The sequence below is a fragment of the Perognathus longimembris genome, chromosome 11 (assembly GCF_023159225.1).
Source record: "Perognathus longimembris pacificus isolate PPM17 chromosome 11, ASM2315922v1, whole genome shotgun sequence".
Lineage (NCBI taxonomy): Eukaryota > Metazoa > Chordata > Mammalia > Rodentia > Heteromyidae > Perognathus > Perognathus longimembris.
In genome coordinates, this window is record NC_063171.1 from 33,395,957 (window position 1) to 33,418,157 (window position 22,201).

General features: G+C 38.6%; 1 protein-coding gene and 1 long non-coding RNA gene across 7 annotated transcripts in view; both read right to left on the reverse strand.

The window, feature by feature from the left end:
- Positions 1–22,201, reverse strand: part of Pbx1 (PBX homeobox 1) — a 293,956-nt gene that overhangs the window by 112,717 nt on the left and 159,038 nt on the right. The gene's annotated exons all lie outside the window — the stretch shown is intronic.
- On the reverse strand, positions 935–16,647 carry LOC125359650. The gene is made up of 3 exons (XR_007212594.1): positions 16,261–16,647; positions 13,998–14,000; positions 935–1,042 (listed from the first exon to the last, which is right to left on the reverse strand). It is a non-coding gene; the product is annotated as an uncharacterized LOC125359650 (long non-coding RNA).

Genomic DNA, 22,201 nt, shown 5'->3' on the forward strand with positions numbered 1-22,201 from the left:
CATATGCTAAAGTACACAAATTCTCCTCATACTCCTCTGCTGTATTCTCTTATCATTTAAAAATAATTAGAGGAGATAAAAGCTACCAGCTACAAACCACAATGGTGACAAACTCAAATGAAAGCTTCCTGTTTCAGGGCTTATATACTAGTTTTTATGGAACTTTCTATCTTAAGATATAAGATAATGAATTGATAGGTAGGTAGATACAGATAGAGAGACAGACAGATAGATAGGTAGGTAGATAGATAGATAGATAGATAGATAGATAGATAGATAGATAGATAGATAGATAGATAGATAGATAGATCTAGTCCTGGGGCTAAAACTCAGGGCCTGAATGCTTTTCTTGAGCTTCTTTGCTCAAGGTTAGCATTCTACCATTTGAGCCACAGCTCCACTTCCAGATTTTTGATGGTTAATGGGAGATTAGAGTCTCACAGACTTTTCTGCCCAGGATGGCTTTGAACCATGATCTCAGTCTCCTGAGTAGCTAAGATTACAAGTATGATTCACTTATATACAGAACTTTTTTTTTTTAACAAAGAAGGTATTGAAAGGAAGACAAAAAGGACAATGAAGGCCCTTTCCAAGTCTTTTTTGAGCTACCTGTGTTTTAGCATCCTAAGTCTTTGAAAACAGTTCTCTCAGCCCAGGATGCTGGCCAAGGAAAGCTTGCAGATCAGTGTCATTCCCATGCAACAGAAATAGCTTGCCTAGACACCAACTATGGGTATATTTTCTCTTTTGTGGGCTTTTATTTTTTCATTTTTTTAAATGCTCCTGTTTGAGAATATATTTTAGTTGCTAAGAAACTAGTTTCTTATTGTAGACTCAGTGAGAGGAAAGATAAAGCAACTGTCAAAATAGCATGTTATTGTGACAGTAGCCATATCATAGTCACAAATGATATAGCTTATCTGTACATTTTACCCTTGCTAATGGGGTCTAAGTATCATATTCTCTGATATTTCATGGGTACACAAAGACACATACACGTGTACTTTAGTAAAAATGGCTGCCACATAGCTAGGAATGAGTGCTTCAAACACACACCCACTCATACACACTCACACACCACCCAGCCCCCGATTTGAAAGTACTTTTTAAATGAAACCTCAGAGAAGCATAAATAGAAATAGCTGTCCTTTCTCAATCACAAAGGTTTACTACATTTGAAATGTATTTTTTTAGGGGGGTATGAGGGACAAGGTAACAAACTGTACAAGAAATGTATCCAGTGCCTAACGTATGAAACTGTAACCCTTCTGTACATCAGTTTGATAATAAAAATTTGGAAAAAAAAATGTATTTTTTTTAAAAATAGATAAAACCCTTTTTGTTTTTAAGGTAAGATATTATTTCTTCTCCATTCAGTCTTGTTACAATCTATTAACATTTTATGTATTTATTTAATTTTTAATTCTTTATGTTATTTATTCCTATTATCTTAAAGCAATTGTACAAAGGGGTTTCAATTCAGCATGTCAATGCATGAGTGCAATGCAGCTTGATTAATGTCACTTCTTCCACCATTCTTCCCACCATTTGTTCCGACCCCACCCATCCCTTCAAGTTATATTAAGTGGTTCTATTTTCATATGTGCATTGCATAGTCTGACTGTGTTTGTCCACTTTTCCCTTCTTCATTCATTAAAAAATAATTATGGAAAGCAATGTAGCATTGTGGAAAATTCATATGTTCTTTTAATGGTATATGTTCCCATCTCAGTTAACTGATATGTTTTGTATGCATGCAAATGGATAAAAATCTAAGGGTATATATTGAAAATGGCATATTTTGGGGAAGAGTATCATCAGGATTTTTTCCTTTGTTTTCCAGACTTTCTGCAATGGTTTAGTACTGTCCTGATGATCAAGATGAACAGTAAGGCAGATACTTTAAAGGACATTAGATGTGCTTCCACTTTCCCACCTTGGGTGGCTTGTCAAGTATTCCCACTGGATGTGAGGCCCATTCAGCTGCAGCAAGGTTTTAAGTTTACTCTTTTAATTTCTCCTCACATTTTAGATCCCATCTTGAAGTGGAGAAAGATTTTCTCCACTCTTCCCCAGTATTCACCATGGTCTCAATGCAACTCCATCCTGTGGATCCCACACTAATGGTTAGGCAGATATTTTCAGGTCTTCAGTGGAGATCAAGCACTATGTATTAGCTTTCCTCCTTGTCTTAGTAGGCGTAGGGGTGCAGGTCATGGAGATATGATCTTCATGACCACATTCTGTTTCTCATCATCCAGTCAGGAAGCTCCCTCTGAGCGCAGCCAATCTACCATATGTGAACATTTCTGGCACGAGATTTGAAATCTGTGGTGAGAATTCCAAGAAGCTAGAGGCTTGGGCAAAGGAGGTGGATCACAGGGAAGGAATCTCTTCTTTTCTCATTGATACTTTTAATAATGTATCATTTAACCTTAGATGATAGAGCTCCCCGTGCCTGATGCACCCTCTCCACATGACTTACACTGACCTTAGGCAACAAAGCCAGCAGGAACGGGGATTGATTAGGAGGATTCACCACATCTTTGTGAAGAGGCCGGTTATAGAGTTCTTATTTCGACTTAATTATCTCCTAGCCTGTCCTCTGATCCACATGACTGCTTCTAGAAGCCAGCAGGAAATGTGAAGCAATGGAAGTCAGCTGAACACCAATGAAGTGCTTATCCACTTGGCCTGGAGACACACATACACACTCACACACTTCATCTTGTATAATTATTTCTCATGTGATATGATCCCTCTACATCTTGCATTTTTAATAAAGGCTTTGATGTCATTAGTTCTTAAGATCTGAAATATTGCTAGAGTATATAATCATCAGCACATTCATTTGACCTGAGAAGCAAAAGGTTTGGAAATAGAAACAGACACACACACACACACACACACACACACACACACACACACACACACGGGGGGGGAGAAAGGGGGGGAAGAGGGGGAGTGACGTCCATGTTATTTATCACAATGGCAATATTTCTTCATTTTGGAGTTGGAATGGTAGCTCAGGCTCTTTTCTTGGATTGTGTAGCATCCATCTGTGTACATATTAGTAGGTGCAGTAATGAAAGTTGCTGTTCTGATTCAAAAATCTTATTTTGAAGTTCTCAAGCTCCAATCTAAACAAAATTCTAAAGCTGTCTAGCTTTAGCCATAAGTTTACACTCAATTCTCCCATGAATATTCAGGGAGCACCACCTTAGTATGTATCACTGCACCTCAGGTCAAATTCTAAGGTACTCAAGCACTGCCAAGTCCAGCAAATTCCATTGTTTCCTCCTTTGCTGTGTGGGCCATCACTGAGGATTGTACTCAGGGCCTCAAGGCTGTGGTTCTCTATTTGAGCCACATCTCCACTTGTGGCTTTTTGGTGATTAATTGGAGATAACCTGATTAGGCTGGCTTCAAACCGAGGTCTTTATGTCTTAACTTCATGCTGAGAATACTGGCTACACTAAGAACTCAAAGTAGTAGGAAGAGAATAGACTTTGAAGAGTGATATTCATTACTTTCACTCACAAATGAATATATGGAGATAAGCAGTAAAGTCCATTGCAACACTACTCTGAAAGCCTTCGGCAAAGTTGTACTATAGAGGTGCTCTCTCAGTCTCTGTCTCTGTCTCGTTTCTCTCTCACATACACTTACAATGGCATAACGAAATGCTTCATGGTAGAGGGCTAAATTCTCACACTAAACTGTTTTGTTTTCTTGTGGAGCTGGGGCTTTCAATGCAAAGACCAGCACATGCTAGCTAGGTAAGAGCTCTATCACTGAGCTACTCCCCAGCTCTAGCTGGTTGAGTAGGTTTATTACTAAGCACTAATTAACTGATATTGTTTCTGTTACTACCACCCCCTTCCCATTCTTTAAATTTAGATGATGCAGCTCAATGAGAAGACACAAAAATCACTTCACAAAGTTACTGTGTTGACAAGTAGTGATGCTTCAAAGGCACCTTCTTTGAGGTCCTCTCAGCTTTTCCCAGCATATAGTTATGATAGCACTTTGGTGCAGAGACAATACTATTAGCTCAAAATTTTAAGAGCAGAAATGAAGATGCAGACAGAACTTTTACTCTTAAGATGAAATATCCTTTGTACAGGACTTTATAAAGCATTTTTAACATACAGCCCATGATGATAAAGCTAAATCCCAGGGCAGTGTCAGGAAGAGACAGAATTTAGTAATGTTAATTTCCAGACCATTGCTCAATCTGTGGCCCATGCTTTCCTTCTATTTTTCACTGTAAAGTTTAAGTTTCTTGCTTTGATATTTTTTTCCTTTGGAGAGGCAACGTGTTCTGGTGGGAAAACATGGAATTTAGTAACAGTTTTGCTGCTTATTGGATCTGTGGCCTTGAGCAATTTTCTGCATCTCACAGTCTCAGTTTCCCCACCTTTAAAACAAGAGATTGAAGGATGTTGCAAAGTTTCTTGCAATCAATAAAAATATCAGCTCATAAGCTTGGTATATGACATGGCACGGAGTCCGTCAGGTAATAAGCCAGTATACAGTTCCTCCTTCCCCTCTCCTTGAGTCTCCATGATCTAAGACAATGTGCTAGTTCATAAAGCCCAGCCACAGTTTCAGATTTTCAAAATTTATTTTGCCTCTATTGCTACATCAAATGTCCTCAGACTGCCTACCCATCTACTACCTCCTACTGATGATGAGTATCCAAAAAGCAGAGGCCATGTCTGCATACTCTTAGTAGTAACCCTTATGCTGCGAGCACACAGGGTCTGTGGGAATGTGTAGAAGAACTGTTCATGATGCAGCTGTGATACACAGACTGTACCAGCCACTGGGGATGGAAAGGGTCCCCGCTCATAAAGATGCTGTTCTGGGAGCCAGATATCACCTGGTTTACATGCTTTTGAGAGGCTATGAGGAAGTCACAGATCTACATCCATTAGATAGTCAATAGAGACTCAGAAAAAAATGTTGAAATGGCCAGGTTTTCTTGTTTCATTCAGGAGGACCTCTGTTCCATTACTACTTGCTCACTTGATATGCACATAAAATGTGGTTGGGAATTCTTCAGAAATGATTAAAGAGAACTTCGGACATCTCAACCAAAACATAAGACACTAGGGAATGATGGTACAAGGATTCCTCCAAAGTCTCAAGATGAAGGGAGAAATAAACACAGGCAATATAATCTGCGATTGAATCAGACATGAAATTTTGGACTTTTGACTCCACTTTTCCCAGCACCAAACACATGCTCATAGTTGCCTCTGTCTTCTATCTTCTATGCATTTTGAAGTCTACTTTCATTCTCTCATATTCTGTGATACTACCTGTTGATACATTCTCTGCTGCTGTGGGACAAAGGTAGAAATGAAGTATTAATTAAAATGAATCAACGTAGCCATATGATCCCATCAGATTTTATGTCTCAATGGCAATCCTAAATTCCTTCTAGGAAACAGAGACCTAATTTGTTCAAAAGATATGCCAAATAAATGAAAGTGTTCTGAGCAACAATATGCATGTAGGTGTGAAATATGGGATTTTTAGAAGGCTTTTTGAAAGGAACTATTATGTTATCTCTCTCCTTCCTTTCTTCTTGCCTAGAACGTGGATGTATAGCTGGAAAATGCAGAAGTAATGTTAAACTATGAGTCCTCTTGAGAATAGACTCTATATGTCAAATAATGCCTTTATAAGACCCCTGATCCACTGATGGCTGATGTTATAATTCTACTCCATAGGACATGGTTTAAGCCATTGTGACTTTTTTTTTCATTTTTAATGCTACTATCACGTGCATTTAATCCTACTGGTGGGCTATCTGAAGAAAAAATCCTAGATTTCCTTGAAATCGATTTTTTGACATGAAAGATATCATACAGTCTCTTAAAGAGCAGAGCAACTGATAGTTCTAAGGGGTCACAATATTCCTGTCTATGTAAAAGTTCAGACTGGGCACATTTTTTCAAACAGCGATGCCTTAAATGGAGGGAAGGAAAGAGGAGGAGGGAGAGGGAAGAAAAAGGAAGGGAAACTCCCATGTCAGTCAACCAAGATTCTAAGATGTTGCAGTGAAGAAATGGACAAAGTAAGACAACAGAATTGTTTCCAGTTTTGTTATCATGACATTAAATATGACTGATATCCCAACTAGTAATTTTGTTGCAACTGATGGGTCTTTGTATGGGAGGCTTCCAACAACTGCCATACCACCACAGGGCCCGTTAGACTAGCTAGGTTTCTCTGGTTTTGCTCCATCACTGACTCTTCTTCACTGAATTCCATTGCAGGAGAGTGGATCGCATCACCAGAGTCATAGCATCCTGCCAGTCTTGTTGTCCAGTGACAAGTATGCAGAGCCATGACATCTCCACAGTGTTATGAAGTTACTCATTACTGCTCACATTCATCATTGTCAATTGCTCCACAGTCACATTCAGAAGCCAGGCCTTTAGCATTTCCAAGTAGCAAGCTGGACAGGCATTTTAACACCTATTCTGTATGTATCTAAATAAAAGTTCACACTTAGTTAAATGGGTCTCTATATGGTGTTTGGGGGGTCAAATTGCAACACTATAGTTTTATTTTATTTTGTGTTAGCTTAAACTCAGGGCCTGAGCCTCTTTTGCTCAAGGCTAGCACTCTACCACTTGAGTCACAGCTCCATTTCTGGCTTTTTGGTAGTTTATCAGAGATAAGAGTCTCATGAAGGTTCTTGCCCGTGCTGGCTTCGAAAATCAATTCTCAGATCTCAGTAGCTAAGATTACAAGCATGAGTCAGGGGCAGCCAGTGCTATTGGCAGTTCATGTTTTTTAATAGACTTTTTATATAGTTTCCTGAAGATACCTGAGTTAACCTAGATATTATCCTCAATGTATCATCTATCATCTACCTGTCTGTCCACCATTCTTTCTATCCCCGATATTCTACCTATCTTTATAGACATGTCGATGTCAGTCTAAAGTAGGTCTTTTACTGTTGTGGAAATGTAGTTTTGTGGCTCTTATTGTTGAAATCATGGTGAGTTCTCTGGTTCATGAGCCCTGTAGATGGAAGACCTTAAAGTCTGTTCTCCCCTTGCTTGAGACACAATGAAAATATCTGCCTGTTTCTGTATCCTGGAGTCCTCCTGAACTCACTGCACTATGAATAAGAAAGGAACCGCGATCTTCTGATATCAGCTTCCTGAATGGCTAGGATTATAGACCTGATCTACCGATGCTCAGCTTATTCCTTTCAATCCATTGGTTCTATCTCAGACACAATTGCCAATTTGTATTGTGCATGTCTATGAGAGGGAGTAAAATCTATGGCCACTAGATTGCAACATCCCTAAAGGCAGAACTTCATCTTTTCATAAACTTTCAGCCTTCTCATACTGTAATATAAAATGTATTTTTTCCTCATATGGTTCACCACATACAAAGCATAGAGCATCAAATAATGGCTTTATTATGTTTTGTTGCCATAGTCACAGGAAAGATAACTGCAGCCCAGGGAACTGGACTTGTGGTGTTGGGACACAAGAACAGTTTTGTTTGAATGGCTTTTGCCAACCAGCCACAGACTCTTCCCATCGTCTCACTGTTCCTGCCCCTTCGTCCCTGCCCTCCCTGCCACCTTTAATTCCCCCTTCCAAGAACTAATCAAATTCAATTTATTCTTTAGATGTAACACCTTTAAAATGTAACTTACCTTGTCTATTACTAAATCTATGAGACTACTTGCTACCATACACATCTTTCTGTGTGTGTGTGCACATGCATGTGCACATGTGTACACACGCACTAAATACGAGAGCTTGAACTCTCAGGAACTGGCATTCTTGCTTAGCTATTTTTTTGTGTTTTGTGTTTTTGTTTATTTGCTGAGGCTAGTGCTCTAGCACTTGAGCCACACTTTTGGCATTTTGCTAGTTAGTTGGAGAAAAGAGTCTCATAGACTCTTCTGCCTGGAGTTGGCTGTGAACCATACATAATCCTCAGATCTCAGCCACTCGAGTACTGAGGATTACAAGTGTGAGCAACAGCCCCTAGCCACACACGCTTTCTTTCACAAAAGTTGGAGACTTTCTATTAGGTGACTTTTAATTTTACTTACTCACCTTTATTTTGTGTTTAAGTTGCAAATATTTGTTATTTGGGCTGTGGGAAAATGGACCTTGGAACACATAAAATGTTAATTAAATAATTCAGAATAATCTCATTTTTGTCTCTAAGATCCTTACTAATGTATAAGGAAGAGCATGCGCACACACACACACACACACACATATACACACAAATGGTTTTCTCACAAACGCTGCAATCAGGACTATGTCCAATCCAAGAAAGAAGCACTGTGCTGCTTAAGTGAAAATGAAGGAAAAATGAAAGGAGGAAAAAGTATAATCATCTAAACTTTTAAAGACAGCAATTTACACAAATTGCCATATCTGCTTTTAGAAATGAAAGTGGAAGAAAAATGCTCATTTCTTTTGAAGTAAAATTGAGCAGGTCAATGGCAGCGACAATACTCTCAATAACCACTAACAAAAGACCAGTTTGCGTGGTTAGGGAAGCTGCTGAATGGCACATATTCATTGAATCTTGGAGTAATTTCACTTACCACAAGCTGTGAGTGAGAAGCACTGTGTAGAACCCAGACTGATAGGTAACACAGCAGCAGCCAAGGTTCAAAAACAAACCAAAATATCTCTTGTGCTCTATTACTTGAAGATTGACTCAAAGGTAGGGGCTGGATTAGAAGCCTCTTTAAAGCACATAGCAGGTGAGAGGGTCCAAAATATAGGACACCCAGGCTGCCCTGCATGTGAGTGAATGTCTGATATTGCTTTGCACTGGTGAATCTTCACAAGCCCTTTTAGATGATATTCTATGTCAAGAGAGAGGAGCATGGTCGTGAGCCTTTTGAACTGTAACTTCTGAGGTCTAGGCTCACCTACTTGAGATTTATTAACTACTTGCACTATTAAATTTATACAGCCTTATTAAATAGCAGTTACTATGAAGAGGAGAAAAGAACCTCCCAGTTCTAAGGGATTCATACCAAAATTGGCATACACACACACACACACACACACACACACACACACACACACACAGAGAGAGAGCAAGCATCTCTTGCAAGTAGAAATAATTAAGTAGTTAACAAAAAATTTGTCCAAATTGGGGGCACTCAGTAAAATTTACATTAAGTATGGAAGGAATGAGAAGTAGAGTGACAGAGGGAGAAGATGAGAACCAAGAACAAAGTTAGAGAACTTAAGACCTATAACTATGAGTAGCAGGACTGTAGAGTCAAGTTGCCTTAAATAAATAACTCTACAATTCAGTTAGGTCCACCAGTGATGAAGATGTGAGATTTTAGGAAACATTTTGCTCTAATGCTATCTGTTGTTAATGGAACCATATGAACTATTCATTGGACATAAGGATGGATTTATAACTATATGTAATAGCTCATCTAATGTACCCTGTGTGGAAAATATGGCATAGTCTCCTTCAAGAAGAGCTGGGGGTACAACCACTTTGAAAAAATGTTCAATAGTTTCTTCTGAAATTAAGTATATAGCAACCATATGAGTTGGGAACACAGCACTAGGTATTCATCCAGGAGGAATGAAAATATATGTCACTCACAGAATTGTACATACACAATCCTAGAAGCAGCAGGTTAAAACGTAAGTGATCTAAATATCTATGAATAGATAAACAAATACTACTCAGCAACAAAAAGCAACAAACTACTACATTGAGCACAAGGGAAACCAATACTGTTTTGATTATACTCAAAATAAACACACACTCAGCTTTATACATATACTCAGCTTGACCAAAAGGATAAATAAATAAACCCCACTTGTATCCTGTATAATTTCATTTATAGAATGGAGTTAATCTATGGCAATAGAAAGCTGGTTAGTGATTCCTGAGACCAGGGATGGTAGTGAGGGAGTGGCAGGAAAGTGACATATAAAAACTTTTGTACTGTTAGGAACATGTTCTCTGTTTTGTTTGGGGTGGTGTTTAGGCAGTAAGAAACATATTTGTCAAAATGCGAAAAACTGTGCACCTAACATCTACTGTATTAATCAGCTTTTTGTTACTACCTCAAATACCTGAGATAATTGCCGATTTTGGCTCATAGTTTTGGAGGTTGCTTTTTCTGTAGCGACACTATCAAAACCCATACATTTGCCTAACTTCATCCTAATTGGTTTCTTGATTCAGGAGGTTGATCTTGCTCATTTTCTGATCCATCTAAGATAATGCCCAACAGGTTACTCTGACTTCATACAAATAACCTTTCAATAGTTTACCCACAGATGGAGTTTTTCTTATGTGCTCTCTCTCTCTGCCTATATAAGTTTTGAAAAATACAGAGTGGGTTTGTGAAGATGGCTAAAGGTGACAGAAGAAGGTTTTCCAGCTACAAGCTCTGCAAGTAGGATCCATTCACACACACACACACACACACACACACACACACACACACACACTTCTCCTTCCTCTCCTCAGATCTCTGTCCCATCCTGTCCCATTTCACGTCACCACCTCTCCTGAACTGGAGGCAGCTGAAAAAAAAAAAAAAAAAAAAACCAGCAAGAGTAAATAGAATTTTCTCCATTTCTTCTCTACCTCATTCTCCCTCTGATTTTTAGAGGGCGAATTCTGCTTTCTTTCCATATCTCTCTCTTCCATTCGTTCATCTTGACTGCCTCATATTTGGTTGACAATTATGTTTGTGACTTTTGACGCCTTTCCTGACATATGCCTTTGTGAAAACCTATGTATTTTCTGGAGGATAATGTATATGACATTGTTCCTTGTGTGGCTTTTCCCCTTTCCTTTATTCGAGTAGCTGAGAAATGGATTTTTCTCAGAGGAAAAAAAAAAAAAAGAAGATGAAAGGAAGAATTAGGTTGAGACGAGAGAGCGTGGAATGAGAGAGGAAGGTGTCAATTAAAAAAATGAACCCCACTGCTTCCCCCTCTTGACAGGTGGGGTGAGTGGAGCTGACAGCCGTCGCATTAGCTGGCTTTGGTGGAACCCTCATGCCTGTGGTCCCCTGAGCTCAAAACGGAGTGATTCTGGGGCCAGCAGACACTCACACTTTTTCTACTTGGTGTTCCAATGCCTCCCCCGCAGCTATTTCTAATAATGGTAATTATAATGATTTGAGGCTTAAGCAGGGCAATTCCGGCCTGGAGGCAGATTGTAATGAAGTAGTCAGGGTGAAGAGAAGGAGAGGGGCAGCAGTGCATGGGGGGCACTTTCAGGCCTTAAATAGCTCTGTCTAGTCAAGTGCGGCCTGGGAAGCTTCATCTTTGAATCCCAAGTTTGGTTCTGCAGGTTATTCTGATGTCTGTTTCTGCTGGAATTGGAATCTCACTATGGGCGCTGGTAGGCCACACTGACTCCTGGACAAACTGACCCGTGTGGGTGGTGTGTGGGTATGGGCATGCGCGAATGCACATGCGCTGAGAGGCTCACCCTGCCAGGGTGGGGGGTGGGGATCAAAGTGGATGTTGCTATCTTGGCTCTGATTTGATTCACACCCCTTGGCTGTGTCCCACCTCTCTCTATTCCCTCACCATAGATAATACTGTCCAAAAAGCCTTGGCCAGAATCCAATTACTGCTGATATACATCTTCCCTTGACTCCAAATGACTCCTTTCTGCCATTGAAGGATACCCTGGAATGTTGAAAACTTGTCCTGATTGCAGAGTTAATGGTCATGTGGTCTTCTGCACTGACAGAATGGCCTTAGGGGGAGCCGTGATGGGTCTCTCCAGTCATCAGCGGTACCCCCACCTCTCTGCTCTGCCCTTATTAAAGCCATTCGTTCTGAAAGCTAAATGAATATGTTTCATCTTCAAATGCTAGAAAACAATAGCAGGCAGCCAGTGATCAGTACAGAACAATGCCCGCTTAATCACTACTCTTCCCATTCTTTCCTCTTCATTCTCAATCTCTCTCTTTCCAGCTTTACCCTCACACTCATCAATAAGTACTCCATGACTGTTTCCATGAACAGAAGCACATGTGTGGGCACATATACATCTATGCGAGTCACTGTGAGGATCAGAAATATAAGTATTCTACAGATGTCACACATATATATGTATATATAGATAGGGAGAGAGAGATAGCTCAATCAGACATACAGAGTATGTCTACTTATGCTTAGTTATTTGTAATCTCTTTAATCAGTCAACCATTTCTTTTGCTGACCAATTTTGAATAAAATTGGTATTTAAAAATAATTTTAATAAAAATATATAGTAGATTTTAGTTAGAATATACAGAAGCTAAACTGCGAGGTATATATTGCTTAGGCAACAATGTGAATACATTATGTATGATATACACACACATATATACATATATAAGGCAAGCATTCTACCTACCACTAGGCCAAATTCCCAGTCCAAACACACACACACACACACACACACACACACACACACACACACACTTTCTCTCTCTCTCTCTCTCAAACAAATCTAGGAATTTTAGCTCACTAGGTGTGTTTTCACGAACAGTATTAATGAATTATAGGGAAATTTTAAATGTTCCGTTCCACTTTCTACTTTATAGGTATAGCCCTTACAGTGCCATTTGAACGTCATAATATTAGCTCTTTATTCCACATTTCATTATTTCATAGATCTTCCTAAAATAATTGACTTCATTGGCAGGAAAGTAATAGATGAATATTCATTCTCTAGATCACAGAGAGGAAATAACATCATGTAAAATTTTATCTATACTTTTCTCCCTTCTAACATGCTGTCCAAGCACTGAAGAAAATAAGATAACAGAGAAACATGTTCAATATGTTAAACTGCATTTCTTACTCCCTGTAAAAATATAAAATTGTATTATTAACACTATGATCCTGTAATTTATCTCCACAAGTAACTTAATAGCTTGGGTCCTCAAAGCCTAGTACTGTGTGTCATCCAACAGACTTTCAATAGATGCTTGTTAAGTGGACTACTTATATCCATTTTACAAAATGTGAAAAAAAACTTCTACCCACTCCCTAAGTTTATTAGTTACTACTTGATAAATAATGGCAAGTTACATTATATGCGAGTGGTGGCTTACCAAGTAAAAATCAATTTAAAGGGATTTTTATGAAATTATGAATGATTTATTCACACAAAACATAACTGGACACAGTTAAATAATTTGGCATTGTTGTTTTTACATTTTCTGCATTTTAAATATAAAAAGTTGATTCTGGCTTATTACATACAAAAATTATTTCTTCAACCAACTACTGGGCATCTTAACTTTGGGTCATAAATTGATTATAATTAAATTCTTAGAGAAAATGAAAAAAAAATGTTACTTCCCAGTAGCCAGTGATAGGATCTGACCTATGTGTACTGAAATCCTATTGCATTTTTGCTTCTATTACAATCATAACCAACTACCATAAATACACAATGAGTCTATACTCACACAACACAGCAGTGCATAGTAAGCTTATACAAGGATACAGGACAGCCCAACAATGTACAGCTCTGCCTGCAAATTCATCAGGCAAAGAAAAAATAATTATTAAATAGCTCTGTGCACACAACAAAAACTAAATGCAAAGAAATCCTACCCAAAAGGAAACACAAGATTTAACTGCATAAAAGCTAACTGCATAAAAGTCGGTCAACTAATTCAGGTAGTTAATAAACCAGAAAAATTCATTTATTTGAAAGGGCCACTTAATTCCTTTAATTTATTAAAATTTTAAATGGATCTGTTAGAAAATGAATCCCATGTTTCTTTCCTCCCACATTAAGGTTTCATTGAGTTGTTTCATCTGGCCAATATGAAGAAAATGTTACTCATGTGCAAACAGGTTAGTCTGATAAATACCTACATAATATGTAGGTCTGTTGTTTCTTTTCTGTGCTAACCATTCTGAATTTTCCAGTCAATAGAACCTCCCTTGTACCTCATTTTTACAGTAGTCTATTCCTAGGACTTTCTTAAATGGTACACAATCTTTCATACTCCTAACAGAAAGTCTTCTGGTGTAAGGGTAGCAGGAGCACAGGAAATAAGGGAATCCTTTGAGACCACCCTCATCCAAAGGTGCAAAAGACCCAGGGTTCCATGCAAGCAGGAGGCACCTACGGTGTTGATAGCAGTGTTCCTGTGAAATGCAGACATGAATGACACATGATGTGACATAAAGGAAATCTTATTTTGGCTAAGTCACAAATAGCGACAGCTGATGAAAATCCATGCATAGCCAATGTGATGTCAGACGGTAGAAACACCAATATCTCAGGACCTAGTGGGAATATGCGTGTTAATGTGAGCAGCAATATCTGGTCATTAAGGCTAAGGAAGTGAGCCACTTCCTTGAAGAAGTTATGAAGAAATAAAAGTATCAAATATAGTTGAGAAAGAGACTCAGCTAGGTGAGGACTGAAAATACACAAGGTATTAAGCCATCGTGGAGTCTTGGGGAGACTACCTAGAAAACCATCGGCCAGTGGTGGAGGTATAGACTGAAGGGGGTTAAGGAAGTGTGGATTTACCTCCTTGAGAATCTACATGATGAGAGGAAGAGAAACATTCTATATCAGAGAAAGACAGAGTGTAAAAGTTTTCTTCAAGTTCTATAGTTGGAGAATGTCCAAGAATTACAGGCAATGAAACATCAAAGAAGGAGGAATGATAAAGCAGAAAAATAAAGAGAGAAACTTGAAATGATGGGGGAGACAGACAGAAAATTCACCTTTATATGGAAAAGAATATCTCACTGAGAAAGGGGAGAAGAAAACAAGGATATAGATACATTAGAAGACAATCTAGGAGAGAAATGAGAGTATAAAATGATGCATTTCTATTTTCATCGTGAACAAGAGCACAGTGTCATCTAGTGGGAGGAGGGTGAATTCAGGACTTAAACATTTCTAACAGTCACTAGAGTGCTGGTTTCTCTGGATCAGATGAAAGCATTAACTGGCAAAGCTGAGAGCCCAATAAGTTGGAGAAGAGGAACTTTGGGTGGTGGCAATCCTCACAGTTATATGCTTAGCTATACAGGGTATGAAGAAACCATTGCTTTATCCATTTCTGACTTCAAAACTATAATCCCCATTTCATCAAGGAAAGAAATGGATGACCTGGCAATAGTTTCTCTTTCCTGTTTTACATTTACTCCAACTGCCGGTGGTGAACATGTCCTGTGCCTAAGCACCAACATGGAACACTGGCTTTTTACCAGCTCAGAAAGCCAATGGTGTAACAATAGCCAAAGAAGACAAGCCTGGCTCCCACACACACTAGGAACCTCTGCAGGTCATCTAGGCCCTCTTCCCTACAAGGCTGTGTCCTTGGGGTTGCCCCCTGTGTAAGAAGGGTCTATGAGGTGCCATACTGTGAGGACCTGAGCGCTGAACCTTGCTATACCTTCGGCCTTCCTTCCCACTGGTGGGGCTGGAGGTGAGGCATCTCTGCAGCAGCAGGGACCCAGGCTACACATAGAGACCTGCAGAGCTCACACAGGCCGCCGAGCCCAGCTCACTTCTGTGGCAGACTTCATAAGGCTTCGCTCTTTGACTGGCGTTGAGTTTATGTGAAAGTAATTAACAGTAATTAATCCTTAATTACAGTAATTAGCCAAGTCGCAGTAAATTAAACCACATCTGGAGCAGATGAGGGCTTCCGAATGGGAGGCAAAGAGAGGCGACAATCGGGGAGATGCTGAATTCATCTGACAGCATCTGATTAAGTCTACCTGTTGCTGGCAGTCTCATTTGCATGTTGTTTTTGTTTGCATTTCCCAGTAACCCTTTCATTGGCATTCACAGTGTGGACCTCTTGGTCCCTGCTTAAATACCAGTTAGGCGGCCTTGCTGCTATGCAATGAGGGATTCCCTACATATCCAACAGGGTGGTTGGGTTGCCTGGCCTTTATTTATACAATTCCCTCCTCCCTCTTCACAAACAAAAATATAAATAGCAGGGACCTCATCAAGTGACAGGCTGAAATCAGAGAGGAAGCCAAGAGAGGATTTTTTTTTGGCTGATGCAAAGGGAAGATGATACAATCCATTAACATGTCTGATGAGGAAGGGAAAGAGAGAGTAGCAAGAAGGAAAAAGGCTTATAAAAATAGGTCACCTGGGTCATCCTTTGTAGAAAGAGTCCTTAGACCCTATAGAGGAGCCCTGCCTACAGGAGAACTCCTGTCTAGCTGTCACAGACTCATGAAAGCATGTCTGAACATACACCACACACACACACACACACACACACACACACACACACACACACACACACACACACACACACACACACAGAAAGGAAGAAACAGAACTTTCTGCTCCCTCTAACCTCATCTTGATTACTGCTAATCATCCATGTATTCATTGTTTCTTCACATTACACAAAGAAATACAGGTACATTGAAGAAAAATTAAACATGTAATAATATATGGTGATTAAAAAAATAATCAACCAAACTAACACCAGCCAGACACAGGTGGTTACAAATCCTAACTGGAGAGAAAATATGGCAGCAAAGAGCTCTTCTAGTCATTTGTTCTTTATCACCCAGAGGACAGATATAGATGCATCTGTTCTGTGTCCTGCCACCATGATGGTCTTCACCTAGATTTAAGTCAGGCTTTTGTACTATTTATTTGACATCTTTTTTTTTTTTTTTGCCAGTCCTGGATCTTGGACTCAGAGCCTGAGCACTGTCCTTGGCCTCTTCTTACTCAAGGCTAGCATTCTGCCACTTGAGCCACAGCGCCACTTCTGGCCATTTTCTGTATATGTGGTGCTGAGGAATCGAACCCAGGGCCTCATGTATACGAGGCAAGCACTCTTGCCACTCGGCCATATTCCCAGCCCTAAGTCAGGCTTTTGGAAGATTGTGCATCATAGAGTCTGACTGGCTGGTTAGGCATAGCTGGTCAACTTAGCAGTGGTAGCAAAAGGAAGACTAGAGAGCCACAAACCACTTCATTTCATTAAAATGTTTCATGGTGGCAAGAGTAGGGAAGGCCAGACCTCTGCAGAGCAACAGGAGATGCATTGGGAAGCAAGGGAGAATGTAACTTCCTCTATGCAATATCATACACCTAATTATGTCATGGGACCCAGGGAAAGAAAGTTAAATTTCACTAAGTCATCTACACTGCAAGGAGCAATCTCAAGACCCACACCTCCGTTATGAGGTGCATGACTGGACTTTAGTCAAGAGCTGACATCTTCAGGGTCTCAGATAACAGGGCATGGGGCTTTAGATCAGTGAACTATGCCAGTCCATTGTACAATTGTGTTTTTTTAAAAATTATTATCAATTCCACCCATGCTGGGACTAACAGTCATTGGCTGTGTTTCTAGAATAAGGCAAAAGCAACTAACACGAAGTGATGTCTCCTAACTCCTAGCTCTCACCTTCTGACCCACCTGCCATTCCTAGTCTCCTACAGCCTCCAACTTGGCCTTTGTTACACTCATACTGATTTGCTGTGGGCTTCGTTGTCCTAAAGGCTTTCAGAATTGACCCCAGCAATAAGTGGCGCTACTGTGAACTAGCTGTGTAACATGTGCTAAGAAAGTAAGACTGCTTTGAAATATATTTTATGGATAATATTGACATATATATCATCAAATTATTGGTAGGATTAAATGAAGCAATGAATATCAAATGCTTGCTAAAGTGACAAGAAATATTTGGTAATCTTTACTTATCATAATTATAATGATTATTAGCATCATTTCTATTACCTTTCCTTTCCTTATTATACTTACATTGACAACACAACACAATGTACCAGATAAAAGCAGATTTGCACCAGACTGCCTTTTTAAATTGACTGTGTGTCTTTGGGTGAGTTAGTTAACCTTTCTAGGCCCCAGGCATCTTAACTGTAAAAGAGAGCTAATCATTATAACTACCTCCAACTACTTTGAAAGATAAAATATAATGTCTGGAAAGAGCTAAGAGTGGTACCAAATATGCGATATAAAGTCAGAGAAGTTCTATTAATATATGTGTGTGTTAAATAGACATACACTGAAACACAGATATTTTTATACAACTTTTTAAATATCCATATTGAAAAAGTATACTAACTTTTGAATACCTTAAAAGTAGACCCAACTTATTGCTACTCTCATTATAAATTCTTAAAAAAATATTTTATTGTCTTTAAGTAGTTATAAAAAGGAGCTCAAATAAATTCTTAATATATTATTGATAATAAAGATGAGCAGAAAGAAAAAAATAGATACAGATATGAACACATAGATAAATGGCAAAAGGAAACACAGTGGGTCAAAGCCAGTAATCTCATAGTAAATGAAGCTCTTAACAGGGAATCATGAAAGAAAATTCACTTTTAATCAATAAAGGTATTCTACTGATTCGATGAAGATTATTTAAGACTAATTCCTACTCACCATAAGAACTCAGGCGACATATTTTTAATTGCTTTTAAATTTCTAAGATTAGTAATTATACCAAATTTCTGGATGTGTCTGGAAAACACATATTAACCACCAACCACTTTTATTCAGATGCCCTATAAAACATATGGAGGCAGGGTGAGGGCTGGGAGCGTACATGCCTAATAGGAGGCTGAAGAGCCTACCAGCAGTAACCCTACAATTATCTGTGGTTTCCTAGAAGTTATAATGAGCTGACCCACTCGGCGTATCAAATTCTTCCTGACTGGTTTTGTACTTCTCACCCATGCAGAGACAAGGCTCTAGGAAGAAAAATAACAGGCCATTTACCCTGAAATATGTTGTGGTGGGTGGGGAGACTATCACAAAAGAGGCACATCCTGCAGTTAAAATTTACTCAATGACTCTCCACCAGCTCTCTAACATTAGGCCAGGGGCTCTGAAGGGGGAAAAATATATGCATTTGGGGGAAAATAATTCCTTGGCTGAGAGAGCTTCCCCCCGTGTGTTGAGTGAAATATGTTTAGTTAACATTAATACCCATATTTTCTGTGTTTGTTCCAATTTCATTATTCTGCCCTTGTCTAAATCAAAATACATTATAATTCGGAATAATGGGCTATCTGCTGCCTGTGGTGAAACGTTATAATGATAATAAATAATTTCTGAAAATTATGGATTACTTCTACTCTTTTGGAAAACAAGTAAATTGTTGGTTTGCACAGGAAATAAGAGCACAATTACACAGAACCTCTTCAACCAAGTGGGCTTCTTTCTAGTTCATTTTTTTCCAAGAAGAAAGACATGAGTGCTTCACCTATCAATAGCCATGGCCCCACTATTTTGGGAACTTTATTTCTTTCCAGAATAGAAACATCTGTTTCTTTTTTTCATAGCCTCAGAAGATGACTGAAAGGTAGACATGAATGCAGACAAGTCATGCCAGAAACATCCGTGAGGGATGTGCCTCACTCTCAGGCAAGGGATAGATTGTTGTTGTTATTGTTGTTGTTGTTTTACAGGTACAGAGAAAGCAGAACTAACTGCTTGCTTGGAACTTGGGACAAAGACCTCTTCCATTCAGACAAAAAGAAGCTCAATGAACCATGACCTGCATTTAAATTTTACCAGTTGACAAAAGCAAAGAGCCTCATGGCAGATGTGGCCAAGTTCATCACGAGGTACCAATGACCATCAGTCTATAGTGATCATTGTCCTTTATTCTTAAGGTATAGGAATTAATTTAGAATCTTATTCTATGACTGTATACACACGTACACACACATACATTCAAATACATCACTGTATCTTATCTGAGTACATTGGAAACTGTATATACTGGTATTAGAACTAGAAAAGTGAAAGGGAATATCAAAATCGAGAGACAAAGGATAAAGAGACAAACAACTCCAAAAGCAATACTTGCAAAACTATTTGGTATAAACCAAATGGGGGGAGAGGGAAAGGGGGAAGGGGAAGGGGGTAATGAGGGAGGTGGTAACAAACAGTACAAGAAATGTACCCAAGGCCTAACGTATGAAACTGTAACCTCTCTGTACATCACTTTGACAATAAATAAGAAAAAAATACTTGGAAATAAAAAGAAACTAAGTTAATTCGTGCAGAACTAATTAAGATGTCTTAAGACTCTTCTGAATTTTACCCAAATGTACTTTTGTTAATATAGTGAGTGGTAAATAAAATTACAGGGGCATAGCTCCTCTCTTCTAAAATCTTGTGATTAAGAAAGACAATCCACAGACTTGTAAAGATTTTCTAAGATCATAAGATAGACATTAATAACACATATTAAAATACATAAATAAGTTAATCACTGAATTCCATTGCATGTTCATTATGTGCATGACAAGGGGTGAGTGCAATAACTCATCGAGGAGCTGCTTGAGGGTCAGAATCTTCATCCTGAGGGTCTGGAACTTAATCAAGCCTATGCTTGGTATTCAGCTCTAGTAAAATCCTCATGGTGTCATATATTTATAGAATGCCAGATCAAAAAGAAGAAATGAAAACAATAGGTTTATCCCCCTCCATTGCTATTTTTTTCTATACATTTTGTTTGTAAGTTTATCTGTTTGGGGAGTTAAGTGGGGTCACAGATATGGTAGGAGAAATGGTGAACAAATACAGCAGCGATACTCACTAGACACTGTTGAAAATGAACTATACAACTTGGGGGAAGGGACAGGAGAGAAAACTGGGAGAAAACAAGGGAAGAGGTGTTCAAAAAGAAATTACTTATTACCTGACTTACATATGTATAGCCCCTCTCTACATCACCTTTGCAATAACAATTTTTAAAAACATTCCAAAAAATGACTGAGAATGTTTTCTGGGGAAAACCCAGAGAGATGAAACACAGGCTCCCATAGAAAGAGGATATTAGGACAGATGCTGGTATTAAACCCAACTCTGTATAGAGGGATCCAACAATGAGCCTCCATTTTCCCAAATGTGCCTTTAGAGGGGTGGACCTCTTTTCAGCAGAGTTATACAATAGTTTCTCAGTAAGAGGTATGGGGCTGCTTATACTAGCAACACATTGCTAGGTCACTACTGGTCTTAAGAAATAATTCTTTCCCTAAAAGACTTTGTCCATAGATCTCTATCTCATACCCAGTAATGTCAAGCGCAGTGCTAATTCAATGATGAGATAAGTGGTCATGTTCACAATTTTATATAATTCCTTGATAAGGCTTCATCAGTCATCTATTCATACATCCAGATGTGACCAGGTTTTCTTTTTTTTTAAAGTTAATTCACTGTTGCTAGCCATATTTATGTCTGAATGCCACATGGTTGATTAAACTGATCATATGGTAATCTCAGCTAATCACTGTTTGCATGGCTAAAAGAACTGATCCTGAGAGGTCACTGTCCACTCATTCAGGTGATGTATAAATAGACTATGGAATTATAATTCCCGTTTAGTCACTTTCTCTCTCTAGTAAACCTATGACAGAAAAAGACCTCAATATCTATGAATTTTAATCATCATATTCAAATCAGTCGTTTTTCTCACTGAAGAGGCAGGGGCAACTATGAATCAACCAAACTGTTAGTAAATAAAGAGAGAAAACTCACAGATAAACACTTCAAAATTTCTGGTCATTCTACAATGATTTCAAATTATTTTTTATTTTGTCACAAACTATTCAAAGTAGAATATTGTTCTGCTAAGGTAACATTTAACTCATCAATACAAAATTTTTAAAACTTTATAATATTTAAGTTGCCAGAAAAAGTTAAAAAATATTCCTTCAATTACACGGGAAATTTCAGGTGCTATAAGGTAATTAAATCATATTTCTAAACCCCAGCATCACCAAGACTTACCTACAAAATGAAAAGGAAGATAAGAAAGCCAACCATGGTGCTGGCCATTCTAGCTGTCTTGACAATGAAAATAAACAATAAAGTGACATAAAAGTCATTTCACTTCTTGTATCCAATGCCTAACGTATGAAACTGTAACCTCTCTGTACATCAGTTTGATAATAAAAAAAAAAGTCATTTCACTTCTAATTCTTCACTGTCTTGTCCAACACTGATAAATAGCTATTTCACAATGAAAATTCAGTAGTGTAAGCAAATGCTTTAAAGATAGGAAGCCAGACATATTACAAGGCCCTACTTTTGTCCTAAAAGGAATCTGTTATAGGTTAGATATCAAAGGTTTCTGATTTGTCATGGAAGTCATAGTCTAAGACAGAGCTAGGCATTGGTGGCTCATGC